This window comes from Phascolarctos cinereus, unplaced genomic scaffold (genome assembly GCF_003287225.1).
Source record: "Phascolarctos cinereus isolate Bilbo 61053 unplaced genomic scaffold, phaCin_HiC Scaffold_22;HRSCAF=505, whole genome shotgun sequence".
NCBI classification, from domain to species: Eukaryota; Metazoa; Chordata; class Mammalia; order Diprotodontia; family Phascolarctidae; genus Phascolarctos; species Phascolarctos cinereus.
In genome coordinates, this window is record NW_027555547.1 from 39,005 (window position 1) to 58,808 (window position 19,804).

The following is a 19,804-nucleotide window of genomic DNA, read 5'->3' on the forward strand; positions in this document are numbered from 1 at the left end:
TTACATTATTAACATTTTCTCTCTTCCTTTCTTAAGTCTAAACAATCAAGAAAGAAATTAAAGTGAAGCCCTGATTTTCAGTGTCTGCTGATTTCTGAAGTATTAAAGTTCACACTGAAAACTTAACAATCACCTCCCTCATGCCAATAGAGCATACTGAATGTAAGGGACAATGAATGGGATTGGGGCTATATAATCCACATGAAATCCAGTTCCAGAAAGAATAAGCAGGCAGAAGTGCTTAGGAGTAGACTCTGAAATCCTCCCCCCTCCTCCCTCTGCCAAAAACCTCCCAAAAGATTCCTAAGGTAGATTCAATCTCTGCTGAAGAATGACAAATGCTTGGGGTGCCTTCTTATTCTGAAATGGCACTGAGATAAACTGGGAAAATATCAGACACATAGAAAAGCCTAATGAGCATTCCCTTGGAATTGAGAGTACATTGGATTCTCAGTGTCACCAACCTCCCTCGGGGTTTTAGAACCAATTCTGAGAGAAACTTCTCTGCAGCTCAGGAAGGGGACTCATCCCACTGGGATGGCAGTTGCTCTTCCTCACACTAAACAGAGAAAGACATGCAAATTGGGCTCCTCACTCTAGGGATGAAAACCAGCAAAAACCTGTGTCTGCAGCTTTGGGGGAGGAGCTTTTCATCTCTGTGGCCTTTCTGTCCTAAGGACTGACAATTTAGAGCCTGAACAATGGGTTTGGGACTGAATGGAATTTTCATTCTGACTATTTTACAAGGCAGTTTTGTGTTTTGACTAAGGAAACATTCTTTGAACTGTTGTATTTGTGTTACTGTTTTCTTCAATGACTCTTTCTTTGCAGGTGTTCATTGTGATGTTCGGCTGGTAGAGTCTGGGGGTGATGTGAGACAGCCTGGAGGATCTCTTATCCTTTCCTGCAAAGCTTCTGGATTCACTTTTAGCAGCTATGGCACGCACTGGGACCGCCAGGCTCCAGGGAAGGGGCTGGAGTGGGTGGCAGATATTTATGGTAATGGAGGAGCCACACACTATGCAGCCTCTGTGAAAGGGCGATTCACCATCTCTAGAGACCACAGCAACAGCATGCTGCACTTGCAAATGAATTCCCTTAAAGCTGAGGACACAGCCCTGTGTTACTGTGCAAGAGACCCAGTGAGAAAAAGGAGTGTGAGACAAGACATAAACCTCATTCAGACAGGCCATGTGGAGAATGAGTTAGACAGGGAACTCAACAACACCCAGCACAAGGAGACCAGTTACAATAACAGATGAAGAACTATGCTCACAAAGTTTTCAAGGTCCTTGGTTTCTTCCCATTCCCAGTGAACATCTATCTATCTATCTATGTATCTATGTATCTATGTATCTATCTATCTATCTGTCTATCTATCTATCTATCTATCCCCTTCTAACTTCTTCTGCTTTGATGGTAAATTCCCTGATGTCTAGATATCAGAACTCTGCCTCTTCCTGTACTACAGGGATTCACATTTCAGTGGCCTCAGGCTTTGCCCATGTGACTTGTGAAGGGAGAAAATGAATGGTATCGACTGGATGTCAGGACCTTTTGCTTTAAACCTGATGGAGTCCTATACATTTGGCTTCCTATTCAAGTTCTCTCTGTTCCCTAGCTTTCTAGTAGCACAGCATGCTGCCATACTCTTTGAAAGAGAGAAAAAATTCCATTTTCGGTATCTCCACCTCTGCTGCACACCTTGGAGTGGGAAGAAATTAGTGATGTTGTAAGCCTATGGGTCACGTTCTGCCACCCCTCCAAGGATTTAGGAGCTGGTATGAGCGGGAATTCTGAGGGAACATGTTGAGGATTAGGAATTATAAACCTTTTCTGCTGTTAGTTCATCAATTTGCTGCCTTGTTAGAGTGCTTAGCCTTTAGATGATGTTGATAGCTGAAATTGCTTTTACTTCTCATGCGTTATTGTTATATTGCAAACATTTGAGAGGTTATGAGGACTGGAGAAGATAGAGATTCCTTCATCTTGTTGGTCACATGACTAAGAATGTCTGATCAGATTTTGATGCAAATTTCTTTATCTTCTTGTTGAAGGAAATGTAAGGACTTTTGTCCCTGATATCAGGAATAAATTTGTGATTTCCAATGTAGCATCCCTGTCTTAGCCTACTCCTCCTAGTCACTTTCACAAGTCAGATATTCATGAGGTACCCCAAGTAGTTTGTAAGTCCACTCTCATGGGCCCAAACCAGTTGACACAATTAGTTCAAAGAAAAGACAAAAGTTATAGTATGAATTTTGTAACTATAAACATGAGGGACACTTTTCCACAAACACACACAGTCAGGGTGAAGAATGTGTACATGCATAGAACATGCGAGTTGAAAGATACACTTGAAGAATACACATGGTGAAGCCAGCTCAAGTCTCCACCACTTTAAGACTTTGATTTCCTTTTTCTTATTTTGAAACTTCCACATTTCTCTTTCTGGAACAGTATCTTTGCTGGACTGGTCTTACAATTGTATCCCCTGGCCAACATTTTTCCTTAGCTCAGCTTTGGGCAGCAGAGCTGACTCTCCCTCTGGTTACAGCTGGCTAGATTGCTTTTTTATATCAACCCAAGGGACATGGCTAATCTAGACCTTGCCCATGTAGTATCAGTTGCATTCATCATATGACCAAGTACTGTATTCTCAGGCTGATTAAAATTGTTCATCTCAACTGAGGGAGTAAAAATAAAATAAACATTTCTTTAAATTTCCTTACAAACAGTGAATGGGACACTCTCAAGTTTTGCAACCTTTGCTATCTGTGAATAGGACACATAGGGTGATCATCTTATGTCTGAAATGGGAAAAGTCTAAAATCTGAGACCCTTATACTAGCATGTGTGAAACAATGATTTATGAACTCAGCACTTGAAGAGGACTATTCTGAACTTTTCTCTTCTATAGCCATTGAACTCCATTCACAACTTAGAGTTATATTATAAATCATCCTTAATTTAGTAAACAATGGAATAAGAAGGAATCACTTCAAATGTGATCATAATAGCAGGTGAGAGAAAACAAAAGGCATGGCTGAGACCCCTCCTGCTTTGTGACAAAGATTCCATGCTATAATGGTGACCAAGAGAGGAATTAGTGGCTTTTTTCCCCCATGGAATTGAATCCTTCAAAATACTGATGATCTCTACAATATCTCTGAAATTACAAATCCTTCTTCTAAAAAAAAAGTGAAAGTGGAAGTGAAAATGAAAAAATGCGGCTGAGTATACAATTAAATTTGCAGTAGGTGGCAGTGTAATTCGATATTCTGGGTAATGAGAATGGTAGTTGAAACATGAAAATCATCTCCTAGATATCTGAACCATAGTGGCACCCTAAATCAGACTATTAGGATGATGTCACAGGGGAAAAAAGTTTCTGTCTCCTATTAAACAGGGTATGTCCTTCTGCTGCCAAGGTGTTTCTTGGAGGAGACTTGCAATTTTCTTAATGTACACTGTTACTTTAGATGAGTGAAATAAAAATCTAAGCTGCCTCTAGCAAGGTAATGGGGGAATATAACTGGGATTGTGGATAAATAATTTAAATGAAATGTAATTTTAGGTAAGGAGAAAGAAAAAGAAGACTCAGAAAACAGCATAGATGCCAAGAATCTAGACAAGAGACCCTGAGAAGAAAGTGATTCATAGAACGGATTCAATCTGTTGATCATTGGAAAAGTAAGATGGTTGAGAAGCTTTGACAATCAAAAATGAGACTGAGATTGACAAGTTTATCAGGAACACATAAAGGCCTAGTACTACTACTACTAGTCTCAGCCCAACTGTTTAGAGTTACTGAGGTGAAGTGGTGTGATTGATACTAAGTCAAAACCATCAGCTCTGGGAGCCTCAGAGTCACCAACATTCCCCAGTGCTTTGGAAGCAGCTCTAAGAGAACTTTCTCTTTGAAGTTCAGGAAAGAGACTTCTCCCTGGGAGTAAGAAGATGTTCTTCTTCTCTTTGAATAAAGCAAGACATGCAAATGGGGTCAAACCCTACTGGGATGAAAAGCAGTCCCAAACCTGTGCCTGTATCTCTGGGAGACAAGATGAAGCTCTGTGTGTCCTTCCACACAGAGGACTAACCTAGAAACTCACCATGAAATTTAAGCTGAACTGGATTGTCCTGTTGATTGTTTTCCAGGGTATTTTTATGGAGAGGGAGGGACAATGTGAAGGGGTGACTTAATGTGATTATTGACTTTAATACAATGTCTGTGTATTGCAGATGTCCAGTGTGATGTGCGGCTGGTGGAGTCTAGAAGTGATGTGAGACAGCCTGGGGGTTCTTTGCATCTCTCCTGCAATGTTTCTGTATTTACCTTCAGTAGCTACTAGATGAACTGGGTCTTCCAGGCTCCAGGGATGGGGTTGCAATGGGTTGCAAGAATTAGCACTGGTGGAAGTAGGACATGTTATGCAGACTCTGTGAAAGGTCCAATCAGCATCCCCAGAGATGATGGCAACAGCATGTTATATCTACAGATGAATTCCGTTAATACTGAGGATACTGCTGTGTATTACAGTGCAACAGACACAGTGAGGAGAAGGAATGCCAGACTATACAGAAATTTCCCTTGAGGTGCCATTGAGTCCAGAAAGGGGTTGAGCTCATGATGCACATAATACAAGATCCCTAGATCCAGCAACAGGTGTAGAGAGAATCTGAATCATTTCTATTTATGGCCTGTGTTGTTTTTTCTTCTATTCCAGCAGAAAGCAACGTTTCCGGTAGCTAGCTATCAATCTTAATGCCTGACTCTGACTCCCACTGCTGCCCCATATTTAATTGCTAGTTATGTCTTGTAAATTGTACTTTCATCACACATCTAGAATACTCTTCCTTCTCTCCTCAAGGTACCACCAGCACCAAGGTAGGCCCTTATCAGCTCAACCTGGACTATTATACTAGTCTGCTGGTTGTTCTCCCAGCCTCAGTACTCTCTTCACTCTAGTCCATACTAAATTTAACTATCAAAATATCTTCCTAAAGCACAGATAAGATGATTTCCCCCAAGTTCCAGTGACTCTGTATTACCTCTGAGAGAAAATATGAAATGCTATTTGCTTTTACAACCTTTCATAACACAGCCTCTTCCTATCTTTCCTGTCTTATTCTACCTTGCTTCCTCCCTTATGCTTGGCAATTCAGTGATGCTGACCTCCTTGCTGTTGCTTTCACAAGAGATTTCATTTACCTACTCCATGTGTTCTCATTGGTTGGAATTCTTCTCCTGGGGCAGCTAGGTGGTGTAGTGGATACAGCACCAGCCTTAGAGTCAGAATGACCTGAGTTCAAGTCTGGTCTGGGATACTTGACATTTATTAGCTGTGTGACCCTGGGCAAGTCACTTCACTCTGACTGCTTCCCTGCTTGCCCCCTCTTCCTATCCCCTCCCCCCAAAAAAGAAAAAAGGAATTCTTCTCTTTCTCATCCCTGCCTCTTCTCCCTTTTGGCTTTTTTCAAATCTCACCTGAAATTCTGCCCCCCTCTTCCTTCTCCAATACTAATTCCAGTGTCTTTAGGCTGGATGAGACTAACCTCCTTAAAAACAGGGACTGTTTTTTGCTTTTGTATCTCCAGTTCTTGGCACCCTTCCTGGCACATGGTAAGTGCTTAATAAAAGCTTGTTGCTGATTTGACCTTCTGTTTCTTCATGAATGAGACTCTCCAACATTGCTGAGATGTGTTCTGTCCATAATTTCCAAGGTAGGTAGGTAATAAGTAATTTCTCTAACATTTTAACACATTAAGAAAAAAAAACTCATTAGTATTAAATATTGTTGAAAGTTACATTTAAGAAAAATGTAAACTAAGGCACATTTCACTAAGCAAGATAACATTCTATTACCAAGAATAATAACCTGAGAGTAATATGGTTCAATGGCTGCCTCATTCTAAAGTCAAAGATGCCAAGGAAAAGGACAGCTTCCCTTTTGGAGGTTTTTGGCAACTACAGCAGAAAAAAATTTACAGGATAGGTGACATCATGTGCTTAAGGGCAACATAATCAGTTATATATCTGAAGTGCGGCTAACACCATAATTGGTTGGAAATTGGGGGGCTAGGAACAACCCTCCTTTTCTCCTTTTGGTGATTAAGAAGGTTATTGATTGAGTCCAGTTGTAAGGCCCAAGATAATGGCCCAGAGTTACTTGGACAGCAAACCAGCCATCAATGAAGGATTGAAGGTGTTATAAATATATTAGGGCCAACTCCCCTGTGGCAGACCACATCTTCCAAGGTTACCAGAATTCCTTGAGGCAGGAATAGAACAGTAGTTAGCAAAAAAACTGGATTTCTGAATTTAACCCATCACAAGTCATGGAATTCTGAACTAAGTTTATAGACAGAGACTAAGAAGTCAGTTACAGGACAAAAGCAATAGGCTGTAAATAGGATCAATAAGAAAATGATACAGGATCTGGTGAGATGGGATCTGAACTCCTAAAAGATAAAGATTATGTCTTTGGGATATGGATTCCAAAAAGGAAAATTCCTGGATTTTCCCACATGTTCAAATCTCTAGTTCTTCTGAGGCTATAATCTTACAACTGGCCTTTCATTATCTCCTATGCGCAATCTCCCAATTCTCTGTTACCCTTAACCTAGCCTCCCCTCCATTGCCTTACCTCCCTATGGCACTTCCCACTACCCCCAGCCACTTCCCACCTTTAATCCTATTTGGACTCCATTCTCCCTTGGTCACATGGTCCAGGTCCCTGGCATTCTGTTACCTCACAGGAACCCCAACTTAATGGCCACTCTCATCTTGATCCTTCTCAGACCCCCTCCTCCAGGTACCCTAGACTGTTTGGGCAATCCTAGATCCCTTCCACAGTCTTTCTATATATAATATCTATCTGTCCTTTTTAAGGGACTCAGATTCTTAACATCTGGACCAGTTATATTAGCAATACACATGATTAGATTGCTTAAGAGTCTGTCCAATCTGGCAGATTCTGTAAATCTCACTCACCCCAATGTTCTAATATACCATGACATTGGCTGAAATTGAATTCATTTGAACAGGACCCCGGTGTTTTGATTTTGGGGTCCCAGCTCTCCACCTCTAAACCTCAACAGATCCATTTTAATTTTCATTTTCTCAGTATTATACTCATTCATAAATCTCACATACATTATGTGCAATATATAAAAAGTTTGGGAAGCACAGTTTCTCAGTAATTAATCATTTTATTAATAATGCTAGCATGTTATTAATAAAAGAATGGCCATTTGGCCATCTCTCTTTGAAAAAAAAAACATATCATGGAACCCATTCAATACCCATGTAGAAATGTGTGCTCCTGAGAGTTTGAATCAGCTCTGATTGGTCAACAATGAAGGAATGAATATTATACTGAGACAGGGACCTATTCTACTGAGGATGTGGGGATGTGATTCTAATCACTTGGTTTTGGTCAAAGAGAATTATTTGGATTCATATCCTTGTGTGATAAAAGGGAGAACCCACATTTTCCCAGACTTGTCTGAGTAAAACACAATGGGTTTCAATCCATCAATTCACCTAACTTTACCTTTCGAACAGATCTGAGTTCTCCCTCTCAGTATCAGCCTTCAAAGGCTGCCTGAGTAACCCACAGGGAGTGACTTGTAAATGAGGAAGTAGAAGGGCAAAATCTTGGCCCTATTTAAAGAAATAGTAATTAAATGTAAGTGAGAAATAATTATTTCTCTCAAATGAATAATCATGATTTCAACCAGAAACTAAAGAGTGTACCATTCATAACTCGTAAGGAAATGTAAATAAATGTTTATATTTTTCTCCTTTGACTGATGTAAGAATTTAATCAATCATTGTGAGGAGATTTTAGGACCTTCAATCATGAATGAAACTGACATTACATAAGGAACTTCTAGTGATTGACTGACCAATATAGCAAAAAGTATTAAGGCAAATGGGTAAATGTTGATAGAATAACTTATTAAAAATATTTAAATTCTTTTTTGAAAGTAAGGAAGATCTAGATGTTCCTCTCAGGTGCCCCTTCATCGAGGTGCTTTGGGTTCCTGCACTCACCAGTGAGCAGTGACTGCCTCCCCAGCTCCATAACAGGAAAGTTTAGAAAAGATTTTCAATGTAATCATCATGATCAACACCTTGGACAGCGAATATCCAGCTCATTCAACCTCAATGAAAAGACAGAAACTCTACTTCTGGTCACTAAACAGTATTCATAATGTGTGTTCATGGAGGCAGATACTCTGTTACTGGCAAATGTTGATGAGTTTTTGAGAAAGAGAGAGAGAAGCTATTGGCAGCACCATACGCAGATTGGTCTGAGTGTTTCAATTCTGGAGTCTTTGTTGATCTTCCACTGAAATACACTATCAGCTGTTACATATGGCTTCTGAACAGGGCAGCTTTGGTGGTGGGGGTCAGGGTTTGATGAACATCTTCTTTAGCTGTTGGGCAACAAGAAATATCAGAAAACACCTGGCATTTATTTATAACCTAAGCAGCATTATTATATAATTCTGCCCTCCAAAACTTAAGGTCCATTGGGCAAAGGCAGAATTCATGCATCTCCTGAGATGAATCAAATTATGGAATTATACCTAACCCCCAAATGAAAAGTTGCAGGAATGACGTTCATGACCCCATTATGACTCACAATTCCTCACTATTTGTTGGGATATCTTCAACACCAACATTTTACCTTTCTCTAGCAGTTTGGTGTTGGCAATGATACCTTCACAGAGAAAGTCCCAGATGCAATCTCACACATGTCCATTGGGAACCTCAACCCTACCTCAAACCATTTTTTCCTTGGGTGAACACAAGGAGTGGTGGGAGCAAGGCCAGGCTGATTCCATGGGAGCAAATTCCTTCAACAATATCAAGGAGAAACTGGACATTTAACTCCACTAGAAACACCACAATTTTCTCTGTGCAAACATTGGTAACACAGGACTGGTTCTAGATAATTTCGCAACTACAAGAGTGTTGCATATCGTTCATTATAGTTGCTAGGAGCTTTGACTAAAGCTCCTCATTTGTAGGTTTATAGTACTAAAGTTGAAAATCGGACAGAAGTCAAGAAGTAAAAAGCTCATTTTTGGTCAATTAATTGCTGAGTGATTCCTCACATGATCATTCAGAGAAAATTTAAGAAATTTTTATTTAATGTGAATCACAAATAAATTTGATGAGTGGGAATGAAATTATTAAACTATGGATCTCAGCTCCTGAAACCTGAAGAACTGGGATTTGCTCAGTTCTCTTCATAAAAATAAATGGGAAATGCACTAATATTTACCTTCCTAATTTTCTGTAGTAGATAAATATTTTAGGATTCAGCAGAGACTGCCCTAGTGTTCCCAATTTTTCTTTTATACAAGAGTAAAGTATACTGTCAAATTGAGACACAACATTAATTACTGTTACCAGAAATGATGGTACCCTTTTAATCTCTCTTTATAAAAAAAGATTTTTTTAAAAACCAGTTTTCTGTATGTACTATGGTAGCATGCAGTTGTATGCATTTTGGGGATGAGTGAGTTTTCTGAATGTTTACCTCTGGTAGCACTATGCATAACAATGAACACTGAGTAGTGAAAAGAAAAAGTTAGACAGCAAATATGTTTTTAAAATTCTTGGGACATGTATGCATGGTTTGTGGAATTGTGAACTGATCCATTCATTTTGGAGAGCAATCTTGAATTATGCTCAATGAGTTATTAAACTGCCTATACCCTTTGACCCAGCAATACCACTACTAGGCCTATTACAAAGATGATTAGGGAAAAAGGAAAATAACCTAGATGTTCTAAAATATTTATAGCAGCTATTTTTGTGGTGGCAAAGAACTGGTAATTGTGGGAATGTCAGTCAGTTGGGGAAATGGCTGAACCACATGCTGTGTGATTGTGATGGAATACTATTGTACTATAAGAAATATTGAGCAGGATACTCTTAGAAATGCACAGAAAGAATTACATGAACTGATCGGTTGAACAGAGCAGACATGCATCATACAGTAGCAAATGATTTTAGTAAACCTGTATTTGATAAATGTGAAAATTTAAGGTTTTGGGATAAGAATTTCTTATTGGTCAAAATTGTTGGGAAAGGTGAAGAGCAGTCTGACAGAAACTGGGCAATTTAATAAGACCAATATCATACCATTTACCAAGATTGGATGGTTGTTGTTCTTCCTTTTGAAAGAGGACCAAAATGATGTCACTATGTTAGAGTCAAGTTACAGTGCATCTGACTGTGGTTGATCAGACCAATACAAGCTCAGAATACTCTACCACGAGTTGGGCATAAGATTCCACATGCGAACATTGGGGTTGGATTCTCTAAATTTGCACATCTTGCATTTCTTTTGAGCTTCTTCAATTTAGTTTTGATCCTTGGGCACAGCACCTTCTCTGATGAGAACATGCCACTGTCCTGTGCCAGTGTCACATAATCAATTCCAAAATTTTAATTTTTTTATTATTTTCAGGCAGTTTGGATAAAGTGAGTTACCCAGGGTCACACAGCTAGTAAATGTCATGTTTGGTCTGAGGCCTGATTTGAACTCAGGTCCTCCTGACTCCAGGGCCAGTGCTCTATCCTTGTGCTACCTAGCTGCCCCATTTCCAAAATTCTTTAGAGAGATGTTCATCCTTTTTTCTGACCCCATGTGAGCACTTGCCCTGTGTGAGTTCCCCATATGGCAGTCTTTTTGGCAAGCATATGTTTGGTGTTTGAACAATGTGGCCAGTCCATTGAAGCTGTGCTCTCTGCAGTAGAGTTTGAATGCCTCACCTTAGCTCAAAAAAGTACCTGAGTGTGTGGTATCTTATCTTACCAGGTGATCTTCAGAATCTTCCTAAGACAGTTCAAATGGAAGCAATTCATTTATCTGACATGGTGCTGGTATATTGTCTAGGTTTCACAGGCATACGAGAATGAGCTCAGCAAAATAGCTCTGTAGACCTTCTGCTTGGTAGTAAGTCTAATATCTCTTGTCTCCCACTCTGTCCTTCAAAGGCTCCCAAATACTGAACTAGCTTTGACAATGCATACATCACCTCATTATCAATGCGTACATCCCTGGAAAGCATACTGCCAAGGGAAGTGAACTTATCCACCTCATGCAAAACTCCATTTGCTGTGACCAGTGGTTCCATGTATGGATGGCATGGGGGTGATTGCTGGAACATTTGTGTTTTGTTCATTTTGTTAGACCAAAATGAGTAAGCATACTATCATGAAATTGACATACTGATGATGATCTTCTCTTGGGATCTATATTTTGACATAAGTTCAAAATTTATGTGTGACCTAGATAGATAGGTTGATATTATATCAAAATTAGAAGAATATGGCCCATTTTACCTATCAGATTTACGGGGTGGAGGGCAACTGATGAACCAACAAGAAGTAGAGAGTATTGTGTGGTGTAAAATGAATATCACTCATATTAAATTAAAAAATATAACCAATGTGGCCAAGATCAAAAGGAAAACAAAATTGGGGGGAAATGTTTAATGATGCTTTCTCAGATAAATGTTTCATATATGCTATGTAAAACCTTTGTCCAATTTATAAGAATGTGAATCATCTCCCAATAGATAAATTGTCAAAGGATATGAACAGGCAGTTTTTCAATGAAGAAATCAAAACTATAGTCATATGGAAAATTCTTTAAATCACCACTGGTTAGAGAAATGCAAATTAAAGCAACTTTAAGATATCACCTTAAACCTATCAGATTGGATAAAATGATAGAAAGGGCAAGCAACAAATTTTGGAGGGGTAGTGGAAAAATTGGAACACATTCACTGTTGGTGGAACTGTGAGCTGATCCAACCACTTTATAGAGCAACCTGGAATTATGCCCAAAGAGTTACAAAAGTGTTTATAACCTTTGTCCCAGGAATACTACTATTAGATCTGTTTCCCAAGCTGATTTAAGGGAAAAAGGAAAAGAATCTATGTGTTCTACAATAATTATAGCAGCTCTCATGGAACTGGAAATTGAGTGGATGCTCACCAATTGGGGAATGGCCAAACAAGCTGTGATATATGATTATGATAGAATACTACTGTGCCATAAGAAATGATAAGCTGATAGATTTTAGATAAAACATGGAAATGCTAAAATAATGAAGAAATAATGAAGAGTGAAATAAGCAGAACCAGAAGAACATTGTACACAGCAACAGCAAAAGTATTCTAACAACAACTTTGAATGACTAAATCATTAGGAGTTTATAAATACTCAAATGAACTACAAGGAACCTATGAAAGAATATGCTATCCCTACCCACAGAAAGAACTGATAAATAGAAGAGTGTTTAGTATGGTTTTACATACATATACATAAATACATGTACATATATACACACACATGTGTAAACAGACACACAAACATATTTGTGTGTAATGGTAGCCATCTATAAGGTGAGATGGGAAGGGAGGGAGAAAAAAGTGCACAGCAGAGAACAAAATAAAATTTAGAAGGAAATACAGAAAATCAGGGTAGCTATGAAAATGATATGTAGTATTACATAGTTTTTTTTAAAGTAAAGAGTGAAATGGAAATTCATTGTTTTATACTGAATCCTCTTTTTCGTTGTGCTGTGTACAGAAAGCTCTTCTTTGTTTTTTGTGTATTTAAGTTTAAAATGAATAAAAATTTAAAAAAATTAAAAAAAATAAATTGGAAAAGCATGCAAAAAAGAAAAGGTTGAAGAACAGGGGGCAAGATTTTGAGTATTCTCTAATTATAGAAGAAATAGGAGGGGTACTGAATGAAATGCACCTTAACAGGGTTTAGCCTTTTCGAGAATTTTTGCCTTTTCTTCAGAAACTACGGTAAAGTTAGAATGATTGAAATGGTTGAAAAATAATCCCAAGAGATTTTTGAGATTTATAAAAGGAGGGAAAAAGGGTCTTACAGTGAATGTCCATTGCATGCATTTCTCACCCTGGAAAATCCTTGAAGATATTTCTCACACCGAATAGAATAATAATAATAACATTTATCTCCCAGAGTTATTAGGATAAGAAGTGATAGTATTTCTAAAACTCTTTGCAAACCTTAAAGAGCAATATGAAAGGTAATTATTATTATTGTTACCATCATGATGATGGATGAAGAAGTAGATATATAGTCTCTAACTTTCTATGAGACAGCTGAGTGTGTTGATTTTACTAAAGAGAATTATGCAGGCTTTAGGTTTTCAAACAAACAACAATCAAGAGAGTGAGCTAGGCAGTCCTGGTGACTTAGAAGGAGAACAGACCCATGTCCAGAACAACTCTGATCATTTATTGACATAAATTTAATTATGCAATTTATACAACTCTCAGTTACCCCTGAACTTAGTTTACTTAGTGAGGTAGCAGGCCTAAAACCACACCTCCAGTGGCCCCCCTTGTGGGCTTTTCCTAGTGAACTCTGGGTAAAACGCCTGCACAGTAGGTACAAGAAATGCCTGGTCTTTTAAACTGACCACTCCTTACCACCCTAATCCCACCCCAATCACCTAGTTAACATATTTGGCACATGATTTATTGTATTTTATCCTATATAAAGTTTAACTGTACCACTTTAAGACAGCAGGATCCTTAAGAATCCTTACACACTGAAAAGTATAACAATAAATCTTTTGTCACCTTGACTTAAAGAATGCTTGAGTCTGGGAATTCATTCCAGATGACCCATCGAGTACTCCAGTCTTTGAGGGGTCACAGCCTCTCATACCTCAACATTTATGGCACCCAGTGTGGGCCTTGTCTGAAGTCTCAGGCCTTCCGAGTTGAGGTAAGCCTTCCCTCTCCTCTCCCCCTATAGTCGGGCTTCGCCTGAAGCACCTAGGAAGGCTTGGTGGGAATGGGTCGAGGTTGCAACAGGCTCTAGCAGATTTCCTTCTTGACAAGGGAAGCCTTGTTGGGAACTTTTGGGGTTTTTTTGTCCCTCACCAGGACGCTGGTGGAGGCAAGTAGACTACAGGAGCCAGCCTTTTTTTTTTTTTTTGCTCATAGGCAAAGAGGATGGGCCAATCTCCCTCTTCACCTCCTGATTTGCCTTAGGTTATCTTTTACAGAACTGGAGAAAGCTCAGTTTCCAGGACCTTAAGGAAAGTTTTGCCTGGACTCCATAAGGTCTGGAGAACAACAAAAAAATATTGTCTGATTTGTGTAGGGGATTTCTGACAAGTCTCTCTGAGCTTTTGGATTCTCCCTGTCATTATTATGTACCTATTCCGTGTTTGTGTGTGCGTGTAATTTGACACCCTTTGCAGCCAGGTAGCAAGAAGAGCATTCCAAGGGCTGCAGCTTGACTCTGGAATGCCACTTTCTTTCTCTTCCCCTCTTCCTCCCTGGTAACAGCAGCCTCAGAGGAGCAGGTGGATGGCAGAGAGAAGAATACTTTATTATTTAGGTTATATGATTGGTAAAAGGCAAGTTGAGAAGGATCCTCGAAGTGTCAGGTCATAATTAGAAAGAAGTTAGATATGTGCAGTTTTAAAGGCACTTTAATCAAAGTCCATCAGAGGGATAAGTAAGTAGAAGGAAGGCAAGAAAGTTTAAGCATGTAGGAATGAGAGAATATGGGTAGAAAGAAAAGCATAAGCTATTTGCATGAACAGTGTGAAGAGAGGGTTTGAGTAAAAGTTTTGAAACTTTTGGAGAATTGTTAGGGAAAAAATTCTTTTCCCTCTCTCTCTTTACATTCTAACTTTGGCCAAGTTGTTGAATATAGAGAGAGAAAGATAAGGAGGAAAGAAGGGTGAATCCTTTCCCCTCAGATCAAAGAGAGGCAGATTGAGTAGCACTTAATTTTTTCTGCCTCACATAAAAGAGACAAGTTTTTGTGCACCGGAACACAACCAAAAGGTAATTTAATTCATTCTGGTAATATTTCAAATGAAATGTGATGCCCGTAATTGAATGCTTAAGTCAGAAATTATTATACTGTTTGGGACTAAGGTAAACTGGGGTCCAAGTACAAGCACCTAACATAAGCACCCAAGCACTGCATCAGTGAGGATTGGAAAGGAAAGAGATTTCTCCATTTTATTTGTCACATAAGTAAGAATATATAATCAGATTTTGGTACAAATTTCTTTAATTCTTATTGAAGAAAATCTAAAAAAATTTTCCTCAGAGGTGTGATTTCTAATGGAGCATTCCCCTCTTGGTCTACTCCTCTACATCATGTTTATAAGTTGGAAGATCAAGAGGTCAGTGACCCCAGGTATTTGTGAGTCCACACTCAAAGACTCAAACCACTTGGCACAACTAGTTCAAAGAAGGAAACAATTACAGACATGAACCTTTCCACTGTAAATATGAGGCACACTATTCTCAAATACGCACAGAGTCAATGGGAAGAGTGGGCCCATGTATAGTATGCTGGTTAAAAGATACATATAAGAAACAAAGCTGGCCAAGCCAGTGCAAGTCTCTGCCACTTCAACACCCTGACTTCCTTTCTCTTATTGTGAAATTTGACTGTGCTCTTTAAAAATGCTTTAAAATTTGTGTTATTTTTAATTTACTGAATAAAGGAAACATTTCCATAATATATATATAAAAATGATTGATGAAATTGAAAATCTATTATGCACACCATGCTATTGCCTTTAAGTAAGCTTAAATGAACTTTTAAAAAGTTATCATGTAAATATTTTTTTTCTTTCCCCCCACCCTACAGATGGGTATTAGACAGAAATATGTTTATTTGCAAAATCATTTTATAAGCTATTTATCCATGCCTTTTGCAGTTAATCTGGGTATTTGTAATAGTGAAAACGTTACTTTTTCTGGGAACAGTACTTTGCTGGCCAGTTCTTACTGTTGGATTCCCTGGGGCTGCTTTTCTCCTTAGCTCAACTTCTGACAGCAGAGCTGATTCTCACTCTATTTCAAATAGAGCATGTTGGCTGTTTTTTTTTTTATATCAAGGCAAGGGGCTTGGCTAATCTAGACTTAGCTTGCATGGCATCAGTTGCCTTCATCATATAAGCAAGAACCCTAAATATTCTCAGGTTGATCAAAAGTGTACATGTTAGCTAAGGGAGTTAAAAATATTAAGCTTTATTTAAATTTGCTTTACAAAGAGTGAATGAGACACTCCCAAGTTTTGCAACCTTTACTATCTGTGAATAGGACACATAGGGTGATCATTTTATGTCACAAATGGGAAAAGTTTAAAAATCTAAGACCCTTATACTAGCATGTCTTAAACGCTGACTTACAGACTCAGAAGTTGAAGAGTACCAATCTATGCTTTTCTCTTCTATACTCATTGAACTCTGTCCACAGGTCTGTTGTATTATAAAGTACTCTTAATTTGTTAAATAACAGAGTAAGAAGGATCCACCTAAAATGTAATAACAGTAACAGGGGAAAGAAACCAAATAAACATGGCTCAGACTACATGCTTTGTGATGAAGACTCCATAGATATAATGGTGATTAAGAGAGGGATTGTTGACTTTTTATTCGTTTTCTCCCCCCCACTGAGTTGAGTCCTTTAGAAAAAAAAAAAGATGATCTTGGAAATATTCTAGATATAGAACTCTAAAAGTATAAGGGTCCTGAAGTTATAAATATTCCTTCTTTAAAAAAAAAGAATGTGGAAGTGAAAGTGGAAACCTGTTTCTGTGTATACAATTAAACATTCAGCAGGTGGCAGCAGAGCTATATCTTCTGGGTGAATGAGAATGGTACTTGAACTTTGAGGATCATCTCACAGAAATATTAGCCATACTTGCTCCATAAATCAGAATATTAGGTCAATGTCACAGAGAATAACAGTTTCTCTCTCCCATAAAATAGGCTATGACTCTCTGAGGAACAAGGTGTTTGTTGGAGGCGACTTGCAAATCTCTTACTGTGCATTGTGAGTTTCATAACTCAATTTCTAAACTTAAAAGATTTGAAAAAGGTATATGAGCTATTCCTATCAAGGCAGTCTTTGAGTATAACTGAAACTATGGGTAAACAATTTCGGTGAAATGCACTCCTAGGAAAAGGGAGATGAAAATTTGAGTTAAGAAGCAGTAGAGTGCCAAGTACCAGGAAAAGAGAACCTGAGAATAAACTGATTCACAAAAGAGATTCAGTGTGTTGGTCATTGGAAATAGAAGATGTCTGAGGAAGTTTGACATTCAGAAATGGGCCTATGATCAATTAGAAATGTATTAGGAGCACAGTAAAGCCTACAACATGTAATCCAACTCTTTACAGTTCTCTAAGTGATGTGGGGTCATTGACACTGAGTCAAAACCATCAGTTCTGAGAGTCTCAGTGTCAACAACATTCCCCAGTCCTTTGGAACTAGTTCTCAGAGAACTATCCGAAGTTTAGGAAAGAAACTTCTCCCTGGGAAGAAGAGGTGTTCTTCCTCTTTTTGAATAGAGCAAGACATGCAAATTGGGTCCCTCCCCCTGGATGAAAAGCAGCCCCAAACCTGTACCTGTACCTCCTGTGGGAGACAAACTCAAGTGCTCTGTGTCCTTCCCCACAGAGGACTAACCTGGAAACTCACCATGAAATTTAGGCTGAACTGGATTTTCCTTCTGACCATTTTCCAAGGTAGTTTTATGGAGAGGAAGGGACAATGTGAAGTGGTGACTTCATGTGACTATTGACTTTAATGTAATGTCTCTGTGTTGCAGGTGTCCAGTGTGATGTGGAGCTGGTGGAGTCTGGGGGAGATGTGATACAGCCTGGGGGATCTCTGAGTCTCTCCTGCAAAGCTTCTGGATTTACTTTCAGCAGCTATGGGATGAGCTGGGTCCGCCAGGCTTCAGGAAAGGGACTGGAATGGGTTGCATCCATTAGTAGTGGTAGTAGTATACTTACTATGCAGACTCTGTGAAAGGCCGATTCACCATCTCCAGAGATAATGGCAACAGCATGTTATATCTACAAATGACTTCCCTTGAGACTGAGGACACAGCTGTGTATTACTGTGCAAGAGACACAGTGAGGAAAAGGAATGTGAGACCTGATAAAAAACTTCCCCTGCCAGGAGGTGAAGTGTCAGTGAGGCAAGAAGTGGACTGAGCTCATGATGCAGAAAGTAAAAGATGCCTATATCCAGGAACAGGTATAGTGAATTTCTCTTTGTGGCTTGTGGTGTTTTTTCTCCTGTCCCAGGAGAAAGCAACTTTTCCAGTACCTAGCTATCATTCTTAATGCCTCACTCTCAGTCCCACCTCAACCCCATAATTAATTAGTAGTTATGTATCATCCATTCTACTTTTATCAGAAATGTACTGTACTCTACCTTCTCTCCTGAAGGTACTGAACCCACCCTGAGGTAGGACTTTCCCAACTCATACCTGGACTATTATGCTAGCTTGATATTTGTTCTCCCAGCCTTAGTACTCTCTTCACTCCAGTTCACAGGAAACTCAGCTATTAATATCACCTTCCTGAAACATAGATCTGACAGTTTTTCCCAAGTTCTGGTGAATCCAGAATAAAACATAAGTTCTGATTTGGCTTTTAAATCCTTTTGTAGCATGGCTCCTTCCTGTCTTATTCTACCTTATTCTTTCCACATGCTCATCAATCCAATGACACTGATCTCCTTGCTGTTCCTTTCACAACAGATTCCATCACTCTACTGTGCATTTTCACTGGCTGGAATGCTTCTCCTCCTCATCCCTGCCTCCTGGCCCCCTTGACCTCCTTAAATCTTACCTAAAATATTCCCCACCTTCTACTTTACCCATCCTCTTTCATTCTACCTTTCTGCTGCATATATACAGATACACACACACACAGAGATATAGACAAATAGATAGTGCATTATTATTTCAATGTTGTCTCTCTGAATAAGAGTGACCTCCTTAAAAAGAGGTACAATGTTTTGCCTTTCTTCATATCCCAGTACTTAGCCCTGTGCTTGGCACATAGTTTACTATGCTCAATAAATAAATACTTGTTGCTGATCTGACCTTCTGTTCCTTTTTGAATTTGGCTCTCCTAAATTGCTGAGCTTTGTTCTATTTCTGATTTCCATGTTATATACATAATGAGTAAATACTTTGACATTTTAAGATATCCATATGAGGTATAATAAATTATTGAGTATTGTTATTAATTAAATTTAACAAAAGGTAAATTAAGGCACCTTTCTCTAAGCAAGAATATATTCTATTTTCAAGGCTGGTAACATGAGAACTAGATGGGTCAAAACTGCCTCAGTCTCCAGCCAAAGATCCCAAGCAAAAACAGCTCTCCTTGTATAGAGTTTGGCTAGTACAGAACAAAGAAAAGAACAGGATAGGTGACATCAAGGGCTTCAGCTCAACATGATTTTTTTACATAGGTGGAGTGTGGGGAACAACATGAGTGTTTGGAAATTTGGAGTGGGGCCTAACACCAACCCTCCTTCTTTCCCATTTATGTCTGAGAAGTGGTTATTGTGAGTCTACTTTCATGTCAGAAGATAGTGGTCTAGACTTCTTCGGATAGCAAACCAGATAGCCCTGAAGGATAGTTTGGTAGTGTAAAGATATTAGACCCAATTCCCTTATGGCAAACCATATTCCCTCAGGGTTAGCAGAATTCCTTCAGAGAAGAATACACACTGATTAGCAAGAGAACTGGATTTCAAAACTAAACAGGTCAGCTGAATTGTGAACTAAGTTTAGAAGCGTAACTAAGTACTCAGTTGTAGGGCATAATCAATTAATTGTAAGTAAGATAAATGAGAAAGTGATACAGAATCCATTTTATTCTTCCCAGTATTATATGCATACAGCCACATCACATGCATTACTCATAGATTAAAAATGCC

At 38.8% G+C, this 19,804-nt stretch overlaps 2 pseudogenes across 1 annotated transcript; both read left to right on the forward strand.

Moving 5' to 3' along the window:
- LOC144455345 (glycogenin-1-like) overlaps positions 1-8,902 on the forward strand; it is a 36,399-nt pseudogene extending 27,497 nt beyond the window's left edge.
- An 8,555-nt stretch (positions 8,903-17,457) lies between these two features.
- LOC110203872 (immunoglobulin heavy variable 3-21-like) lies at positions 17,458-18,509 on the forward strand (annotated as a pseudogene). Its single transcript, XR_013484062.1, has 2 exons — positions 17,458-17,586; positions 17,670-18,509. The product of XR_013484062.1 is annotated as an immunoglobulin heavy variable 3-21-like (transcript).
- Positions 18,510-19,804: the final 1,295 nt, after the last annotated feature.